The sequence below is a fragment of the Salmo salar genome, chromosome ssa19, assembly GCF_905237065.1.
Source record: "Salmo salar chromosome ssa19, Ssal_v3.1, whole genome shotgun sequence".
Classification (NCBI taxonomy): Eukaryota; Metazoa; Chordata; class Actinopteri; order Salmoniformes; family Salmonidae; genus Salmo; species Salmo salar.
Window position 1 is genome coordinate 78,934,059 of NC_059460.1, and position 19,017 is coordinate 78,953,075.

Genomic DNA, 19,017 nt, shown 5'->3' on the forward strand with positions numbered 1-19,017 from the left:
CAAACAGAGGTGAGATTGTTTACACCATTCAGATCACGCATGGGAAATGGTGTGAGATTGTTTACACCATTCAGATCACGCATGGGAAATGGTGTGAGATTGTTTACACCATTCAGATCATGCATGGGAAATGGTGTGAGATTGTTTACACCAGGTATTCTCAATCTGGGTACGCGCAATGCCGTCGGGGGTAAGCCAAATAAAAATGTGATTCACATTTTTTTTTAAATATTCACATTTTCAAACAGTCCATTTAGTAAGGCCCGCGTCCATAGAGACATACCAGCTCTACTAGTAGTACTGCTACTACCAGCAGTACTACACCTGCACCTGGTGACGGCACAAGTTGTCCTGCTTCCACGAGCACATCCAATGCTGGTATCAGTAATTCTACATTTGTTGTTAGCCCAGCTAGCTTGGATACTGACCGTTGTGAATCTGATGCAGCAGAAGAGCTACTGCCCCCTTACCAGGGAAAGCACCGAACAGATACAGACGTTGGACCATCGAAGAGGCGCAAATATGATGAGAACTACATTGATTTGGGGTTCACTTATATTGGGAGTAGTGCCCCCCCCTCAGCCACAGTGTGTTATGTGTAAAAGTACTATCTCACAACTCGATGAAACCTTCACTCTTGCGCAGACATTTAGAAACAAAACATGCCAATTTGAAAAATAAGCCACGGGAATTTTTTGAGTGAGAATTAAGACGACTTTTGAGTAGTAAAACATGTATAAAAGCAACAGATACCATTACTAAGAAGGGGCTATAAGCGTCTTATATGGTGAGCTACTAAGTGGCGAGGACAGGCAAGCCCCATACTATTGTGGAGGACTTAATTCTTCCTGCTGCCGCGGATATGGCTGGGACAATGCTGGGGGAAAAGGCCAATAAAACTATACAGACAATGCCTTCATCAAACACTGTTTCACAACACATCAGTGACATGGCTGGAGATGTTTCGTAACAATTACTGCTTCCCATACAAGCCAGTGAATTCTATGCGTTGGATGAGTCAACAGCTGGATGAGTCAACAGACGTGGCGGGCCTGGCACAGCTCCTGGTATATGTCCGTTACGTTTATGAGGGGTCAATTAAGGAAGACATCCTCTTCTGTAAACCACTGTAAACCAGGACAACAGGAGAGCATATTTTTAAAGTACTGGACAGCTTTGTGACATCAAATGGACTTTGGTGGTCAAGATGTGTTGGTATCTGTACTGATGGCTCAAAAGCCATGACAGGGAGACATAGTGGAGTGGTAACGCGCGTGCAAGCAGTTGCTCCCGACGCCACTTGTGTCCACTGCAGCATCCACTGAGAGGCTCTTGCTGCCAAGGGAATGCCTGACAACTTGAAAGACGTTTTGGACACTACAGTGAAAATGGTTAACTTTGTTAAAGCAAGGCCCCTGAACTCTCGTGTATTTTCTGCATTATGCAATGATATGGGAAGCGATCATGTAATGTTTTTACAACATACAGAAGTGCTCTGGTTATCAAGGGGCAAAGTACTGACACGTTTTTTTAAATTTAAGTTTTCTTTACTGACCATCATTTTCACTTGTCTGACCTCTTGCATGATAACGAGTTTGTCACACGACTGGCCTATCTGGGTGATGTTTTTTCACGCCTGATTGATCTGAATCTAGGATTACAGGGACTTTCCGCAACTATATTCATTGTGCGGGACAAAATTGAGGCTATGATTAAGAAGTTGGAGCTCTTCTCTGTCTGCATTAACAAGGACAACACACAGGTCTTTCCATCATTGTATGATTTTTTTTGTGCAAATGAACCCAAGCTTATGGACCATGTCAAATGTGATATAGCAAAGCACCTGAGTGAGTTGGGTGGGCAATTACGCAGGTACTTTCCAGAAACGGACGACACAAACACCTGGATTCGTTATTTTTTTCATGCCCTGCCTCCAGTCCACTTACTGATATCTGAACAAGAGAGCCTTATCAAAATTGCAACAAGCGGTTCTGTGAAAATTGAATTTAATCAGAAGCCACTACCAGATTTCTAGATTGGGCTGCGCTCAGAGTATCCTGCCTTGGCAAATCGCACTGTTAAGACACTGATGCCCTTTGCAACCACGTACCTATGTGAGAGTGGATTCTCAGCCCTCACTAGCATGAAAACTAAATACAGGCACAGACTCTGTGTGGAAAATGATTTAAGACTGAGACTCTCTCCAATACAACCCAACATTGCAGAGTTATGTGCATCCTTTCAAGCACACCCTTCTCATTAACCTGTGGTGAGTTATTCACAATTTTCGATCAACAAATAAGGTTTTATATGTAAGATGGTTAAATAAAGAGCAAAATTATTGATTATTATTATATTATTGTATGTGCCCTGGTCCTATAAGAGCTCTTTGTCACTTCACACGAGCCGGGTTGTGACAAAAACTCACACTCATTCTTACGTTTAATAAATGTATCGTATAGTGTGTGTGGCAGGCTTACAATGATGGCAAAAAAAAAAAAAAATTGTGAGTGCGCTGACCCTGGTGCTAGAGGGGGTACACAGCTGGAGGTTGAATGTTTGAAGGGGTACGGGACTATAAAATGTTTGGGAACCACTGGTTTACACCATTCAGATCATGTATGGGAAATGGTGTGAGATTTGTTTGCAACCATAACATTATGCATTTAATCATCATTGAAGGAAATCTGTCTCAGTTTGTCAGATTTGAAGTTTATCTTCCTGTCTTACATTGGACTGTGTTCATCTGACAGCAATAGAAAACATGTCCTAATTAGGCTGGATGTGGGACACATTGCAGACATCCCTCCACCACAGAACATTATTTATTAATACTTGTGAAGGAATTACACCGTTGGACTTATATGTACAAAAACTCTTGACTACAAGCAGACCTCTTGGTCTCTGTTGGGTTTCAAATTCTGCCAACGTTTTCTTCCTGTGGCGCTATCCTCATGCCACAGAATCAACAACAAAGCTTAATTCACTCATTCACAGATCAAATGTCCTTAATCATTCATCTCCATGTTAAACAACTGTCTATATTCCGGAATGGAGTCATTTTTGTATAAATGTGCCCTGATATACAAAGCCAGTGAGCTGAAGTTAACTTCCCCTCAGCACTAGAACGTAATGCCTCACCTTCCATCAGACCTGAGCCCGTATCCACAAAGCATCTCGGAGTAGAAAATTGGTCATAAGTGCTGAGAATAGAAGTGTTTTACTCCTACTTTCATGGGTACAAAATTAAAGCTATTCATGAAGCCTCTTTAGTCAGAAGATTCTCAGCTAGTCGACAGTTATTTAGGATAACCCCATGAGCTACCCTAACCTACATCATGTTATTTCAAGTTATCCATTTGGAACGCAACAAATACATTGTTAAAAAAATGTCTAAATTGGATAGGCCTTTCAATTGAAGGCATCTACAGTAGTGCTTATGTTAACTTTGATTGTGTTCGATGAAAATGATAGACCTTTCAAAACGTTGTATGCAGTGTTGTATGTAGCATTGCAGGCAAGTGACTTGATGCCTACTGTGGCAAAGCGATTTAGAGTTGTTAAACGGTACTAACGACGAGTGTGTTGATGTAACGGTAATTTTGCCAAAATTCCGCTTTTAACAACCATCAGAATTAGATTATTATTATTTTAATTTTTTTTAAGGTTATGCATGCCAATATATAAGAGTAGGCAAAGTGATCGTGTCAAGTGAAAATGATATCAAACATTCTACCATTACAACGATTCAACATTTACAGTTACATTCACTGTCGTTTTCTGAAGCTTGTATATTATATTATAAAGTATATCGTATATTATAAACTGGGTGGTTCGAGCCCTGAAGGCTGATTTGGCTGAAAGCCGTGGTATATCAGATCGTATACCATGTGTATGACAAAACATGTATTTGTACTGCTCTAATTACATTGGTAACCAGTTTATATAATAGTAATAAGGCACCTCGGGTGGGGGGTTGTGATATATTGGCCATATACCACACCCCCTCGGGCCTTATTGTTTAAATGTACGATGGAGTTCAGAGCTGGCGGTGCCTCATCATGATTGGTTATTCACCCTCATTTGCATGTCAATGAGCGTCATCAGTCTTTCCTTTGTGGGACCTTAAACTGTCGTGATTACCAGCTGAGAAACTTTTTATGAGTTGATTTTACTTCTGGCTCAGAGTTTGTCTGAGCAGTGTCTTTAGCATCATCTTAAAACCTACTCTGAGCTGGGAGTTTTTTTTAAAACAGGATATTTACTGAGATGCTTTGTGGATACGCGCCCTGGTTTGAAACACTATTTAAAAGTTGAAATGCTTTTGGCTCTATCTTTTGCCTGCCTCGAGTGCCTTATGGACAGGGTTTGCAGTTTGAATATTCTATTTGCTCCGTTACGCCAGATAAGCTGAAATGTTTTAAATGATTTTAGAGATATGAGGAAAATGTAGGTCAACTGATATGGCACAAGACAAGGCTCATATCCTCCAAGCCTTAAATCGTTTTAACAGAGTTTGGACTGGAGATATTCTGCCTGTTCTCTGCCAATATAATCTAACAGTCTTCTCTCCCTGTTGACACACTTTCCTCTCCCAGCTCTGACAGGAAGAGAGCAGTTTCTCTTATCCTAGCCTCTGAGACAGGCACCCCAAAAATCTCAGGGGACACAAAATATGTGAGTTTTTCTTGGTGGGTGGTTTGGAGAGGGGCTATGCCCCCAGCCTGTGCATTTTTCAAACACCTGAACCATTTTTCCCCCCCACAATTTAGAGCCATAATCATTATACTTAATTCTATGTAAAAAAATATAGATTTTTTTTTTCTGCATATCTAAGCATACCTGTTGAGCTGTCTGTATCTCCCTGACTGGAGGTTCTTTCATTTTTTTAAGAAACTAAATATGCTTCTCTGCATCTCGGCTAAAATCTGGTTAAAAGTTTGAAGGAATGTGAGTCTTATTCAGTACATTTAGTTATTGCTTGCTTTTCCAAAGTCTACCAACCTTGCCAGCAGGCATGCCAGGCTGAGATAGTTAGAGAAGCTAGCTACTCTAACTTGATTGATAACATTGATTGATAACCTGAAATGGCTTCTTGGTAACTAGTTGTGAGAATGGGAACCTTAGACCATCCCGCCACTCGGGAGGCCCCTATATAGAGGTTCTACGTGCAGAGGTTCTTCTGCAACCTGTTCAGTAATAGTTTTCCACACTGGGAAAAATGGAAAGACCACCTGTGTTGCTCTATCAGCATTACAGAGAGCCGTCATTCGTTGTTTGAGCTGGCCCTGCGTATCCTGTTAACTCCCAAAGGTGGAGTAGAAAGACACAAGGAGACTAGCAGGCAGTCTAGCTAGCCCACGTTGTCCACGTTTCAATAGTCACTCACTGATGTGTCATTTGAAGACCATTTTGTATTTGCTTCAGGAGGAACAGATCAAAGTACAAGGATAATAAGAAAAGCAGATGGACACATTTTTACCAACGTCTCAGTGATATGGTTTCAATTATTTATTTATAGCAAAGAAATAGGATTTTGAGGGATAAAGAGGTGATTTGGAATCCGCCATGGGCTAAAGAAGCCATCCAGATGTCAGCTCTTTCACTTTGTCCCAAGTAACTCAAGCCAGACGTCATCCTCCGATGTCATACATTTATTGTCATTGATGAGTGTTGATAGATTTCCCTATGGATCTAAATGGACCTGTATGCCTGGCTAGACACAGTATTTAGCTACAGTTACTGCTTTTCAATAGTGTGTTTTCTCTGTTCTGTGGCCGTTTATCAATGACATTCCTTATCCCTCTGTCAAACATCGATGTGTGTGAAGGCCTAGCTCCCTCTGCCACCTTGCCTGGGTTCAGGTTTACGTACGCGTGTCCCTCCCTGCTGTGACCTTAAAAAGGATGATGAGTGTGTGTGTGTTCAGGGTCCCTGGTGTTCACCAGAGGGGGGGGGAGAGGGCACCAGACCAGGCAGCTTACTGTAGATCCATTGACCCCTGAAGGGAGCCACACCAGGTAGCTTACTGTAGATCCATTGACCCCTGAAGGGAGCCGGATCAGGTAGCTTACTGTAGATCCATTGACCCCTGAAGGGAGCCACACTAGGTAGCTTACTGTAGATCCATTGACCCCTGAAGGGAGCCGGACCAGGCAGCTTAGATCCAAATCAAATGTTATTTATTTGTTCCGTGCGTCGAATACAACAGGTATTACCGTAAATTGCTTACTTACAAGCCCTTAACCAACAATGCAGTTTTTTTTTTAAAGAAATAGAGTTAAGAAAATATTTGACCACTGAAGGGACCCAGACCAGGCAGCTTAGATCCAACACCCTGTTCTCCAGGCATTCCCATCTGACCAGCGCTTGACATTAGATGAAAGAAGTGCAGGAGCTGTCTTTTTCCAAATCGGTCCATTTGACTATGTTCACCGAAATTCACAAATTACGTTATGGCCAATAGACGGCGCTTTAGAGGCCGATGTGCAGGATACCTGAGGAGACCACGTTGGAGAGAAATCACTTCTACCCTCCATTCTATTGGCGAATGTGCAGCCACTGGAGAATAAACTGGATGAGCTCCGTTAGAGACTATCCTATCAACGTGATCTGAACTGTAAAATCCTATGTTTCTGCAAGTCGAGGCTGAACAAGGACATTGTAAATATACATCTATGTGGTTTTTCTATACATTGGCAGGACAGAGCGGTGGTGTCGGAAGCTCAGGGGTGGGGGGTGTCTCTCTTAACAGCTGGTGTGCGATCTCTAATATTAAGGAAGTATCAACGTTCTGCTCGCCTGAGTTCGAATGCCTCATGATAAACTGTAGACCATACTATTTACCAAGAGAGATTACAACTATTATTTTTCATAACTGTCTATTTACCACCACAAACGAATCGCTGGCACTAAGACCGCACTCAACGAGCTGTATAAGCACCCAGAGGCGGCGCTCCTAGTGACCGGTGACTTTAATGCAGGTAAACTGAAATCCGTTTTACCTCATTTCTACCAGCATGTCACCTGTGAACTAGAGGCGGAAAAACTCTAGATCACCTTTACACCACACATAGAAATGCATACAAAGCTCTCCCTCGCCCTCCATTTGGCAAATCTGACCATAACTCTATCCTTCTGATTCCTGCTTAGAAGCAAAACCCAAACAGGAAGTACCAGTGATGCACTCAATACAGAAGTGGTCCAATGAAGCGGATGCTAAGCTACAGGACTGTTTCTCTAGCACAGACTGGAATATATTCCGGGATTCATCCGATTGGCATTGAGGAGTTTACCAACATCAGTCACCGGCTTCATTAATGAGTGCATTGACGACGTCGTCCCCACAGTGACCGTACGTACAGTACATGTTGCTAGCAATACTTGTCGTTCTGTCTGTCATATTGAGGTATCTAGCTATAAGTTAACCTGATCAATCAACTGGGATATGTGTAAGCAATTATGGTAACTCCAACTGCTCTTAACTAGGTTTTGTAATGGTTGCTTTATTTGACCACAGCAGAGTTCAATATTATTGTGTGTGTGTGTCAGTATCCTTACAAATATGAAAGTCTGCATATTGTATGACACAGACACTTTTTAAATGTTAGAGGTGGACCTCATCAAACCCTTCACGAAATCCAGGAATGGCAACAGCTGTTATCTGACAGCGACCGATCACTTTACCAAGTGGATGGAGGCAATACCCATTTAAGGTCAGTAAAGGAAGAGAATGTGCTTAACTCTAAATTCCCTTCTGTAACCCATTTTAAAAAGGGTGCTTGGAACCCCAAAAATATATTTAAAAAATGTTTTTACACCCTTTTTCTCCTCAATTTTGATCTTGTCTCATCGCTGCAACTCCCCAATGGGCTCGGGGCAGGCGTGTCATGCGTCCTCAGAAACTTGACCCGCCGAACCGTGCTCCTTAACACCACCCGCTTAACCCAGATGCCAGCTGCACCAATGTGTCAGACCAAACACCGTTCAGCTGACGACCAAAGTGAACCTGCAGGCGCCCGGCCCACCACAAGGAGTCCCTAGAGCACGATGAGCCAAGTAAAGCCCCCCCCTGAGCCGGACGACGCTGGGCCAATTGTGCGCCGCCCTATGGGACACAGCCTGGGATCGAACCTGGGTCTGTAGTGCTGCAGTGCCTTAGATCGCTGCGCCACTCAGGAGGCCCCTTGATTGTTGTTTTGTATTATACCCATCAAGGACAAGACTGGCGAGGCTACCTCCATCTTCAACACCCACAGTTCTCCTGAGGTCATCTTGAGTGACTGAGGTTGTGAACTCTGGAACAAGGTACGGATGTTATAGGTCATATTCTGTCACCAATGGGTTTTTTTTTTGGGGGGGGTTTTTTACAATTTGTTTTAGTTTTTGCTTGTTACATAATAAGACATATTTTCATATATTCCATTGTCAATAGATATCCCTTTCCTACCCCCTCAGGTCCTTCAGGTTTGGATGAATGGACCAACCAGAACCTCAAGACTGCCATGGACAAGTTCGTTGACGGGTACCAGGAAAGGTGGGAGGACAACCTGAAGGTAATTCTCTTTGCTCACAACAGCAGCGTCCAGGCCTCCACTGAGTACTCACCCTATCGCCTGCTGTACTGACGGGAGCCACAGCTGTTGACTGAGGTAAACAATGCAATTGTATATACAATTATTACATATACTGTAGTCTTTCAAATGTGTGATTGACTTAGTGTTGTTGGTTGTCTATTAGTGTTGTTGGTTGTCTAGTAGTGTTGTTGGTTGTCTAGTAGTGTTTGTCTAGTAGTGTTGTTGGTTGTCTAGTAGTGTTGTTGGTTGTCTAGTAGTGTTGTTGGTTGTCTAGTAGTGTTGTTGGTTGTCTAGTAGTGTTGTTGGTTGTCTAGTAGTGTTGTATACCAACGGACGCTAATAGTTTATCGAATCCAATTGTGACGCGGGGGGGGGGCACTTTAGCTGGGGACATTATTTGGCATGACAGGCCCCATTGGGAATTTAGCCAGAACACCAGGGTTAAGACTGTAAAACCCCTAGTCCTGAGATAAATGACGATTATGGTCTGCAGAGATGTGGAGAGTCTCATAGTATTTCACAAACTTCTCTGTCGACAGTTCTAATCTGATTAAGGATTCATTGTTCATTGTGCTGTTGTCATGCTTGTCATCACTTCACAAAGGCTGCGTTTTATGTCATGATGGTGAAAAACATTCCAGGATGATTCCCAAGCAATTGACATGAAACACTATTTTGGCTTGTAGTGTAAATATTTGGTAGATTGCTTTCTCCATGACTGTTTAGATTACTGTTACTAAATTTAAACTTTGACTTCAATATGCCAACTTTGGTTGCACCGCACATGGTCTGCACTGCACATGGTCCCCACTGTTGTTGAAGTACCACGCGTTTCTGTCTCAATGGCCTTTGACTTGGTAGCACTTTTTCCAGGTGGGAACAGACTCTGGACTCTTTTTTTTAACAGGAGAACAGAGCTGGTGGGGAGTTAAAGTAACCATAGCACCAGTTAACATCTGCAGTGGTGTTTGTTTGCCAGATTGTGCCTTTTTATGAGGGGCGACGTGCTCATTGCTAAATGGGCCCATATGTGTTCCATGTCAAACAACAGCAGCTATGATCGTGGTGTTTTAATCAGTGAAAGAGAGCGGCAAGCCAACGTTGGGCCCAGGAACAACCACAGGGCTCCTGTGAAAACAAACTCAAGTTGGAAAAATCACAGACCTGGCAACCAAGAGCTGGGCAGTACTGGACTTGGAGGACTGATACCAGTGTCTCTCTGAGTGCTATGTATGTACATGTTTTACTTCAGGGAACAGTCCGGACTACAGCTTCAGTCACTGTTTGGCAAGAGATGTCTTATCTATCCATCCTACTCTCACATATACAGTTGAAGTTGGAAGTTTACATACACCTTAGCCAAATATATTTAAACTCAGTTTTTCACAATTCCTGACATTTAATCCAAGTAAAAATTCTCTTTCTTAGGTCAGTTAGGATTACCACTTTATTTTAAGAATGTGAAAGAGAGAATGATTTATTTCAGCTTTTGTTTCTTTCATCACATTCCCAGTGGGTAAGAAGTTTACATACACTCAATTAGTATTTGGTAGCATTGCCTTTAAATTATTTAACTTGGGTCAAATGTTTTGGGTAGCCTTCCACAAGCTTCCCACAATAAGTTGGGTGAATTTTGGCCCATTCCTCCTGACAGAGCTGGTGTAACTGAGTCAGATTTGTAGGCCTCCTTGCTCGCACACACTTTTTCAGTTCTGCCCACACATCTTCTATAGGATTGAGGTCAGGGCTTTGTGATGGCCACTCCAATACCTTGACGTTGTTGTCCTTAAGCCATTTTGCCACAACTTTGGAAGTATGCTTTGGGTCATTGTCCATTTGGAAGACCCATTTGCGACCAAGCTTTAACTTCCTGACTGATGTCTTGAGATGTTGCTTCAATATATCCTCATCATTTTACTCCCTCGTGATGCCATCTATTTTGTGAAGTGCACCAGTCCCTCCTGCAGCAAAGCACCCCCACAACATGATGCTGCCACCCCCGTGCTTCATGGTTGGGATGGTGTTCTTCAGCTTGCAAGCATTCCCCTTTTTCCTTCAAACATAACGATGGTCATTATGGCGAAACCGTTCTATTTTTGTTTCATCAGACTAGAGGACATTTCTCCAAAAAGTACGATCTTTGTCCCCATGTGCAGTTTGGCCTTTTTATGACGGTTTTTGAGCAGTGGCTTCTTCCTTGCTGAGTGGCCTTTCAGGTTATGTCAATATAGGACTCGTTTTACTGTGGCTATAGATATTTTTGTACTCGTTTCTTCCACCATCTTCGCAAGGTTCTTTGCTGTTGTTCTGGGATTGATTTGCAATTTTCGCACCAAAGTACGCTCATCTTTAGGAGACAGAACGCGTCTCCTTCCTGAGCGGTATGACAGCTGCGTCGTCCCATGGTGTATATACTTGCGTACTATTGTTTGTACAGATGAACGTGGTACCTTCAGGCCTGATGAACCAGACTTGTGGAGGTCCACCATTTTTTTCGGAGGTCTTGGCTGATTTCTTCTGATTTTCCCATGATGTCAAGCAAAGAGGCACTGAGTTTGAAGGTAGGCCTTGAAATACATCCACAGGTACACCTCCAATTGACTCAAATGATGTCAATTAGCCTATCAGAAGCTTCTAAAGCCATGACATCATTTTCAAGGATGTTTAAAGGCACAGTCAACTTAGTGTATGTATACTTCTGACCCACTGGAATTGGGATACAGTGAATTATAAGTGAAATAATCTGTCTGTAAACAATTGTTGGAAAAATGTCTTGTGTCATGCACAAAGTAGATGTCCTAACTGACTTGCCAAAATTATAGTTTGTTAACAAGAAATGTGTGGAGTGGTTGAAAAACGAGTTTTAATGACTCCAACCTAAGTGTATGTAAACTTCCGACTTCAACTGTATATGGACCCTTAAGGGGTTCTGTTCTGGCTAGCGCAATGGCGACGTTGCCATTCATCAACATATAAAACCAACTCTCCCTCCATGGACATGAAACCTAAAGCCTGGGCTTCGTTGTCAGAATTGTGACTCCTGGTTGACTTGTTCCGTAATCCATTTCCATATCATGTAGTCTGAGCTCTTCATTCAGTATGGATGTGTAATGGGGTCAGACTTGGGGGCAGAGAGGGGGTCAGGGATGTGGTCACCGGGGAAGAGATGTGGTTACCGGGGAAAGTAGAGGTCATCCATCCTCGTCGCCATGACGATATCCTCGCCCCGCCTGTCTCTTTTCCGAATGTTCCAGATAGGTGGTGGGCAGACCATGTGTATTTGCGTATCTGGTATTTAAAATACTTTTTCTGTGTATTTCAGTATTTTCAAATACACAGTCCAAAACAAGTACTTTTTTTGAGTATTTGAATGGTTATTTGTAAAAACCAAATAGTCTGCCAAATTGTATTTAACAGTATGTTCAAGTACTATTTTCAAATACCTGGGTTAAATGCATAGGAGTGTATTTGAGTCAGTGTAATTTAGTTTTTCCTAATACTCACCAAGTGTACTTCCAAAACATCAACATATTCAACTACGTGTCTTTTTAAAATAAAATCTATCTGAATACTTCCTTTGAATGTATGTGAAAGTAATTGAGATATTATAAATAGTTTTTTGATCCCAGGTCTGGTGGTAGGGTTGGTGTAACGCCCTGGCCATAGAGAGGGTTTTTTTGTTCTTTATTTTGGTTAGGCCAGGGTATTACATTGGGTGGGCGTTCTATGTTTATTTTTCTATGTTGGTTTGTTTCTTTGGTTTGGCCGTGTGTGGCTCCCAATCAGGCACAGCTGTAGTTCGTTGTTGCTGATTGGGAGTCACACATAAGTAGCCTGTTTTTCCTTTGGGTTTTGTGGGTGATTGTCTTCTGTTAGTGTGTTTTCCTGACAGGACTGTTTTGCTTTCGTCTTTGGTTTATTTTTGTCAAGTGTTCTCTTTTTTCAATTAAAATTCTAATGATGAACACATCCTCCGCTGCACCTTGGTCTAATTCTGACGACGGCCACTACAGTTGGACTGTCTCTTTTTTTGTTCTGTGGACCTTTGCTGTTATATGTTTAAACCTTTGGGAGAGTGCCAAACCCCCATTGGTTTTGTAATTTTTGGGGGTATTTTACCCCCCTTTTTCACCCCACTTTTCGATCATTTCTCATCGCTGAAACTCCCCAACGGGCTTGGGAGAGGCGAAGGCGGAGTCATGCATTCTCCAAAACATGACCAGCCTAACCTCGCTCCTTAAACCCGGAAGCCAGCCGCACCATTGTGTCGGAGGAAACACTGTTCACCTGCGAAAGGGTGTCAGCTCGGTCAAGCCTAAGTGTTGTTGTTCACTAGTTTACTCCATTAGGGGGAGGGGTGGTAGAGTTAGAAAGTAATAAAGGAAAATATATATTTTTTTAAATGTGTGTGTGTGTGCAAAAAAAATATATGGGGGATTGGAAGTGATGCAGACAATTACGTTGATGGAAGCTCCAATCTGTCAGCAATACTAAAGCTGATCCAGCCCATAGAAATGGTTTATAATTGTTGAATAAACAAAGTAATGCAGCACCCAATGCCCCTGTGTGAAAAACTCATTTCCCCTTTACACTCAATCACTGGTTGTGCCTCCTTTAGCTGAAATGACTCCAACCAAATACTTCCTGTAGTTGTTGATCAGTCTCAAGTGGCTGTGGAGGAATTTTGGCCCACTCTTCCATGCAGACCTGCTTTAACTCAACGACATCTGTGGGTTATCGAGCATGAACTGCTTGTTTCAGGTCCTGACACATCTCATTCCGGTTTACATCTGGATTTTGATTAGGCCATTCCGAAACTTTAAATGTGTTGCTTTTCAGCTATTCTAACACGCACACGAAGAATTAGGGGTTCAACAAGGGTTCTTCTAAGATCCTCAAAGTTCTTTGAAGAACCTTAGGGTTCTTGGAACTGAAAATGGCCACCAAGAACCCCATAGGAGGTGGGGTTCATCGAAGAACCTCCTTAGTTGGTGGGGGTTCTTGCAGGAACCTAACTGCCCAACTGAAACATTTGAATTTGAAAAGACAGCAAGTGCAGCCACTTAAATGTAAAGATCTCAATTTAAGGTAAGGTTTGTCCCTTGTATGATCTAAATTGATATTGTTTTATAATGATACCATCTATCTTTTCATATTTGTGCAAATCTTTCTAAAACACCTCTGATGAATATATCAGGAAATGTGTAAGATCACCATGCACTGCAAAATCATTCTGACTATGGATATGGGGAACATCAACACATTAACATCACAACACCAGAGGATATACCCAGTGGACTTGGGGCTCTGCTGAGAGTTTACCTCATATTTCAATTTTTTTTATTCTGCTTTGCCACTAAAATCATAATAAACACAGAACTAAAATATAGTGTTATTGTTGTTATTTTTATGCATATTATTATTATTAATAGTAGGGGGAGGGGAGGTAGTTCAAAAACGAACCCCAAAAGGTTCTTCAAAAGGTTATTCGAGGATCCATTAAAATGAGTTCTTTGAAGAATTTATAGGTGTTCCTGCACAGTTTTAATTTGAAGAACCCTTAAAGGATTCTCAAGGAACTTTTTCTTTTTAGAGTGTAGACTTGGTTGTGTGTTTAGGATCATTGTCTATAAACGCAACATGTAAAGTGTTGGTCCTATTTGTTATGAGCTGAAATAAAAGATCCCTGAAATGTGTGTGTTTTGTTTCCTCAGGACCTGGATGACTTGCCATCATTGAACGAATCATGAATCTTGCTCTGTATCAGAGAATTCTAAAGGAGAATGTCAGGCCCTTTATCTAATATTATGTTTTGGTTGAAGATCTGATTACTTTCATTGTAAAGAATATTTGCAAAAATAGAGAAAATCACGGCACTATGTTATATTTTTGATGTCAACTTGGCATCGAACTGTGGAGGTCAGCAGTGTTTCCCGAGTCAACGTCATTGAAACAGGAGGCCTTTTGGTAGGCCGTCATTGTAAATAACAAATTGTTCTTAACTGTCTCACCCAGTTAAATAAAGGTTAAATAAAAAATAAAACAAATAAAAAAACAGGACTTGGTCATAGCTTGGCCTACTAGGTTACAGTATAACAGAAGTGATTCAGTGCTGGGTCTGCCCATACTGGGTCTGCCCATACTTATTTAAGGTTTCTGTACAAGACATGCTTGGGAATCCTCAAATCCTAAAACAGTGTGTTATTATAAATGAATAAAATATCTATTTGGTGACATTCTACACCAGTGCTGATCTTATATCTGCATGTTATCCTTGAGCTGAGACTGGAATTCCAAAGATGCCCTTGCTTAGCGCTTACACATTCTCTATTCTTTTGGCTGCCATTTTGAATAAAATCAAGGTCTAGTTCAGGGAGGAGGTGAGCTAAGAGAAAATGTATGTACGCCCCCTGTCTCCCTTCCTGCAGAAAGTAATCTAAACCTTTGGAGGAACCCCCTCACCCCCATCCCACCTTAACTGGCTGCTCACACACACACACGAGTCAGAACAATAACAAACCCTGGACTCCAGAGATAAAAGAGAAGTGTTCAACGTGCTCTCGATCTAATAAGGTGCCTGTTGAATGCCTGACTTGACAGGTGATTTAGAGGGCTTTCAGATGAGTTGGAACACCTGTATTTAGGCCTTGAATTAAAGTAGGGATAATGAAGGCTAATATAACACCTGTATTTAGGACTTGAATTAAAGTAGGGATAATGGATTTAGGCCTTGAATTAAAGTAGGGATAATAAAGGCTAATATAACACCTGTATTTAGGCCTTGAATTAAAGTAGGGATAATGGAGGCTAATATGAGTCTGACACACTTGTTGAATGGTGGTTAAGGAGGGGGATTTAAACACAATGAAACATCGCCTAGCATTGTGTGTGTGTGTGTGTGTGTGCGCATGCGAAGTTGGACAGATGCTTTACCTAACATTTCAGCTACACCACAAGTCACCATCAATGTGATGTTCTACCTGCTACACATCTCATTTTTTCCATTCACATCGAGAATTGAACCTCGGCGATTCTTGAGCTTGGATGCTGCTTTGGACACGACACAACGCGAGCAGTATAGCAACTTTCATTGATTTCAAAGGAAGCATTCCCTCAACGCTCACTGGCTGTCGTGTATGTCACGGCTCCTCCTCTGCAGTGCAGGGGCGGTTCCTCCTGCAGGCAGAAGAGGGTCGTTAGTGATTGGAGCCACCTGGGCTCAGGGTATTTAAACCTGCTGCTTCACTAACCACTCTCTCTCTCTCTGCTCCTCCAGGTATGATCCTGTTTTGTTTGTTCCTTTGTAGGTTTATTTAGTTTCCACTCTGTCATGTTCCCACACACAGATTCATGCATCCATGCACCTTACATACATCCTACATTATGACATTTCCACACCTCATTCCTTTTTCTTTGTTTAAAGTTAATAGTTTTTGTTTACAATAAAGAACATTTTGATTGGCCTATACCTGTTGTTGATGTCCCCTCATTTTTGCCACAGGCTATGAGCCAGCCGGTGACATGTAGCAGGACCATTATATTACTCATCTGTAGCCTTGACCATCATATCATCCAACACTGTCCACCTCTACCTGAGAATGACAGGTATTGTCTTAGCTGCACACACATTTATCTAAACCTCATTCCCAGTGACACTCCTGGAGTGACACGGTGGTCTAAGACACTGCATCTCAGTGCAAGTGGTGTCACTGCAGTACCTGGTTCAAATCCAGCTTTCACAAATGTCCTCGTTCATCCGGTGTCTTCAAGATTATAGTCATCTACTGTCATCCCTCCTTGGCATCGGGAGAGCATCCAGTTAGCCTTGTCCTCCGCTCCTAGTTCAGCTGCATTAAAAAGTGTTGGTGTGAGGCGAAAGATCACCCATCTGAACCAAGACCAGGCATTACATAAGGATGGAAGAGGTCAAAGTGTCAAGGGGTGAGTGTAGCCGGTGCATAGAAGTCAGGCGCAGGAGAGCAGAGATGAGTGGACAATGCACTTTACTTAGGAAATCATTTGCACAGAATGCAACCGCGTCACAAAACAAATGCCCAACGAACAAGTGAGGCAGCACAAAGTACAAAAGTACAGGCTGTACAAAGTACAGGCTGCCACAAAGCACGGGTATAAAACAAAACCCGGCGCAAACCAGCCAGAAGCGTGCCAACCTCAACAATAAACAATTTCACACACAGACATGGGGGGAACAGAGGGTTAAATACACGACAAGTAATGAGGGAAATATGAACCAGGTGTGTGGGAAAACAAGACAAAACAAATGGAAAATGAAAAGTGGATCGGCGATGGCTAGAAGACCGGTGACGTCGACCGCCGAACACCGCCCGAACAAGGAGAGGAACCGACTTCGGCGGAAGTCATGACACAAAGTGTGTTGGGTGTGCCACTTGAGAAGAGCCTTCAAAAATGTTTAAAGTGAATGGGTATTTAACCAAGGGCCTAACTTTGTTACAATGCTAATAACCCTACTGCAGTGCTGGGGTGTTGATCTGTCTGTAAAAGTCTTTAGTATCAGATCGAAAGAGCAGTTTCATCGTTTTCATGGGTTTCTTGAATATCCTGAACCACTATCTGCCGTAGGTTTGGGAAAGACATTGAGTTATTTTCTCTGTTTCTATTCTGTTTCTGTTCCTCGCCTAGAAAAATAGCTCCTGATCCATGGTCGAACATGAATCACTCACTGTAGAGAATAACAGACTGTCATTGACTTAATTTACGATTCCAGGTATTGTTTCGGAACGGCAAGCAGGAGGAAAATAGTTTGTCCCGAAAGAAATGTCTGAAACAGACGTTTGGATCACACACTGCATCCATCCCCCCCAAAAAAACGCTTCCCTGAAGAGTTGGTCGATTCATCAATCTCAGATTTTGAATCGTTTTTTTGTTTGGAAGATGGATTAAAGCGATAAGGTGCACAAGATATGATGCCATACTCAAAACTCTTGCAAAGGCTCACAGAAATGTGAACGATATAGACATTGTGGTGTAATTGCAGACTTTTAAAAGAATGTGCCCCACACGACGTATCCAAGGATGAATTATCCAATGGCAGCCCATTCTTTTATGATCCTGTTGCCTAAGATACGTGCTTCATCACATTGTTGCTAGGATACGGAACAATGTCTTTTACAATCTTGACCTTGTTGAAAAACAGCCTTCGGTTAACTGCAGAAGTCATACATTATATAGACCTTTATAGAAATTTTACTAAGATTATACAAATTCTGTCAAAATTACATTAGATAAAATGTCACTCTTTTCAGAGTCATTCTTATGACTTCTGTTAGGAAACATTGTCCATTTACATTTTTCCTGCATGAAATGTTATGTTTGCTTACATGTAAACGTTCATTCAAATAAACTTTCTGATTGCAAAGCAAGCTTGTTCACTTGTAAAGTGAAACAAAATAAACTAATGTAAGTCATATGGAAATAAAAAACTGCATTATAAAGGGAAATGACATGAGTTTAGGTGTGGGGTAACAGCATTATAAAGGGAAATGACATGAGTTTAGGTGTGGGGTAACAGCATTATAAAGGGAAATGACATGAGTTTAGGTGTGGTGTAACAGCATTATAAAGGGAAATGACATGAGTTTAGCTGTGGTGTAACAGCATTATAAAGGGAAATGACATGAGTTTAGGTGTGAGGTAATAGCATTATAAAGGGAAATGACATGAGTTTAGGTGTGAGGTAACAGCATTATAAAGGGAAATGACATGAGATTAGGTGTGGGGTAACAGCATTATAAAGGGAAATGACATGAGTTTAGGTGTGGCGTAACAGCATTATAAAGGGAAATGACATGAGTTTAGGTGTGGCGTAACAGCATTATAAAGGGAAATGACATGAGTTTAGGAGTGAGGTAACAGCATTATAAAGGGAAATGACATGAGTTTAGGTGTGAGGTAACAGCATTATAAAGGGAAATTACATGAGTTTAGGTGTGGGGTAACAGCATAATAAAGGGAAATGACATGAGCATGAGTTTAGGTGTGGGGTAACAGCATAATAAAGGGAAATGACATGAGTTTAGGTGTGGCATAACAGCATTATAAAGGGAAATGACATGAGTTTCGGTGTGGGGTAACAGCATTATAAAGGGAAATGACATGAGTTTAGGTGTGGTGTAACAGCATTATAAAGGGAAATGACATGAGATTAGGTGTGGGGTAACAGCATTATAAAGGGAAATGACATGAGTTTAGTTGCTTGGTAACACGCATTTTAAAGGGAAATGACATGAGTTTAGGTGTGGGGTAACAGCATTATAAAGGGAAATGACATGAGTTTAGTTGCTTGGTAACACGCATTTTAAAGGGAAATGACATGAGTTTAGGTGTGAGGTAACAGCATTATAAAGGGAAATGACATGAGTTTAGGTGTGAGGTAACAGCATTATCAAGGGAAATGACATGT

The 19,017-nt window shown here is 41.8% G+C and overlaps 1 long non-coding RNA gene across 1 annotated transcript; it reads right to left on the reverse strand.

Moving 5' to 3' along the window:
• Positions 1 to 12,640: 12,640 nt before the first annotated feature.
• On the reverse strand, positions 12,641 to 16,591 carry LOC123728956 (uncharacterized). Its single transcript, XR_006760643.1, has 3 exons — positions 16,295 to 16,591; positions 16,046 to 16,168; positions 12,641 to 15,752 (listed from the first exon to the last, which is right to left on the reverse strand). It is a non-coding gene; the product is annotated as an uncharacterized lncRNA (long non-coding RNA).
• Positions 16,592 to 19,017: the final 2,426 nt, after the last annotated feature.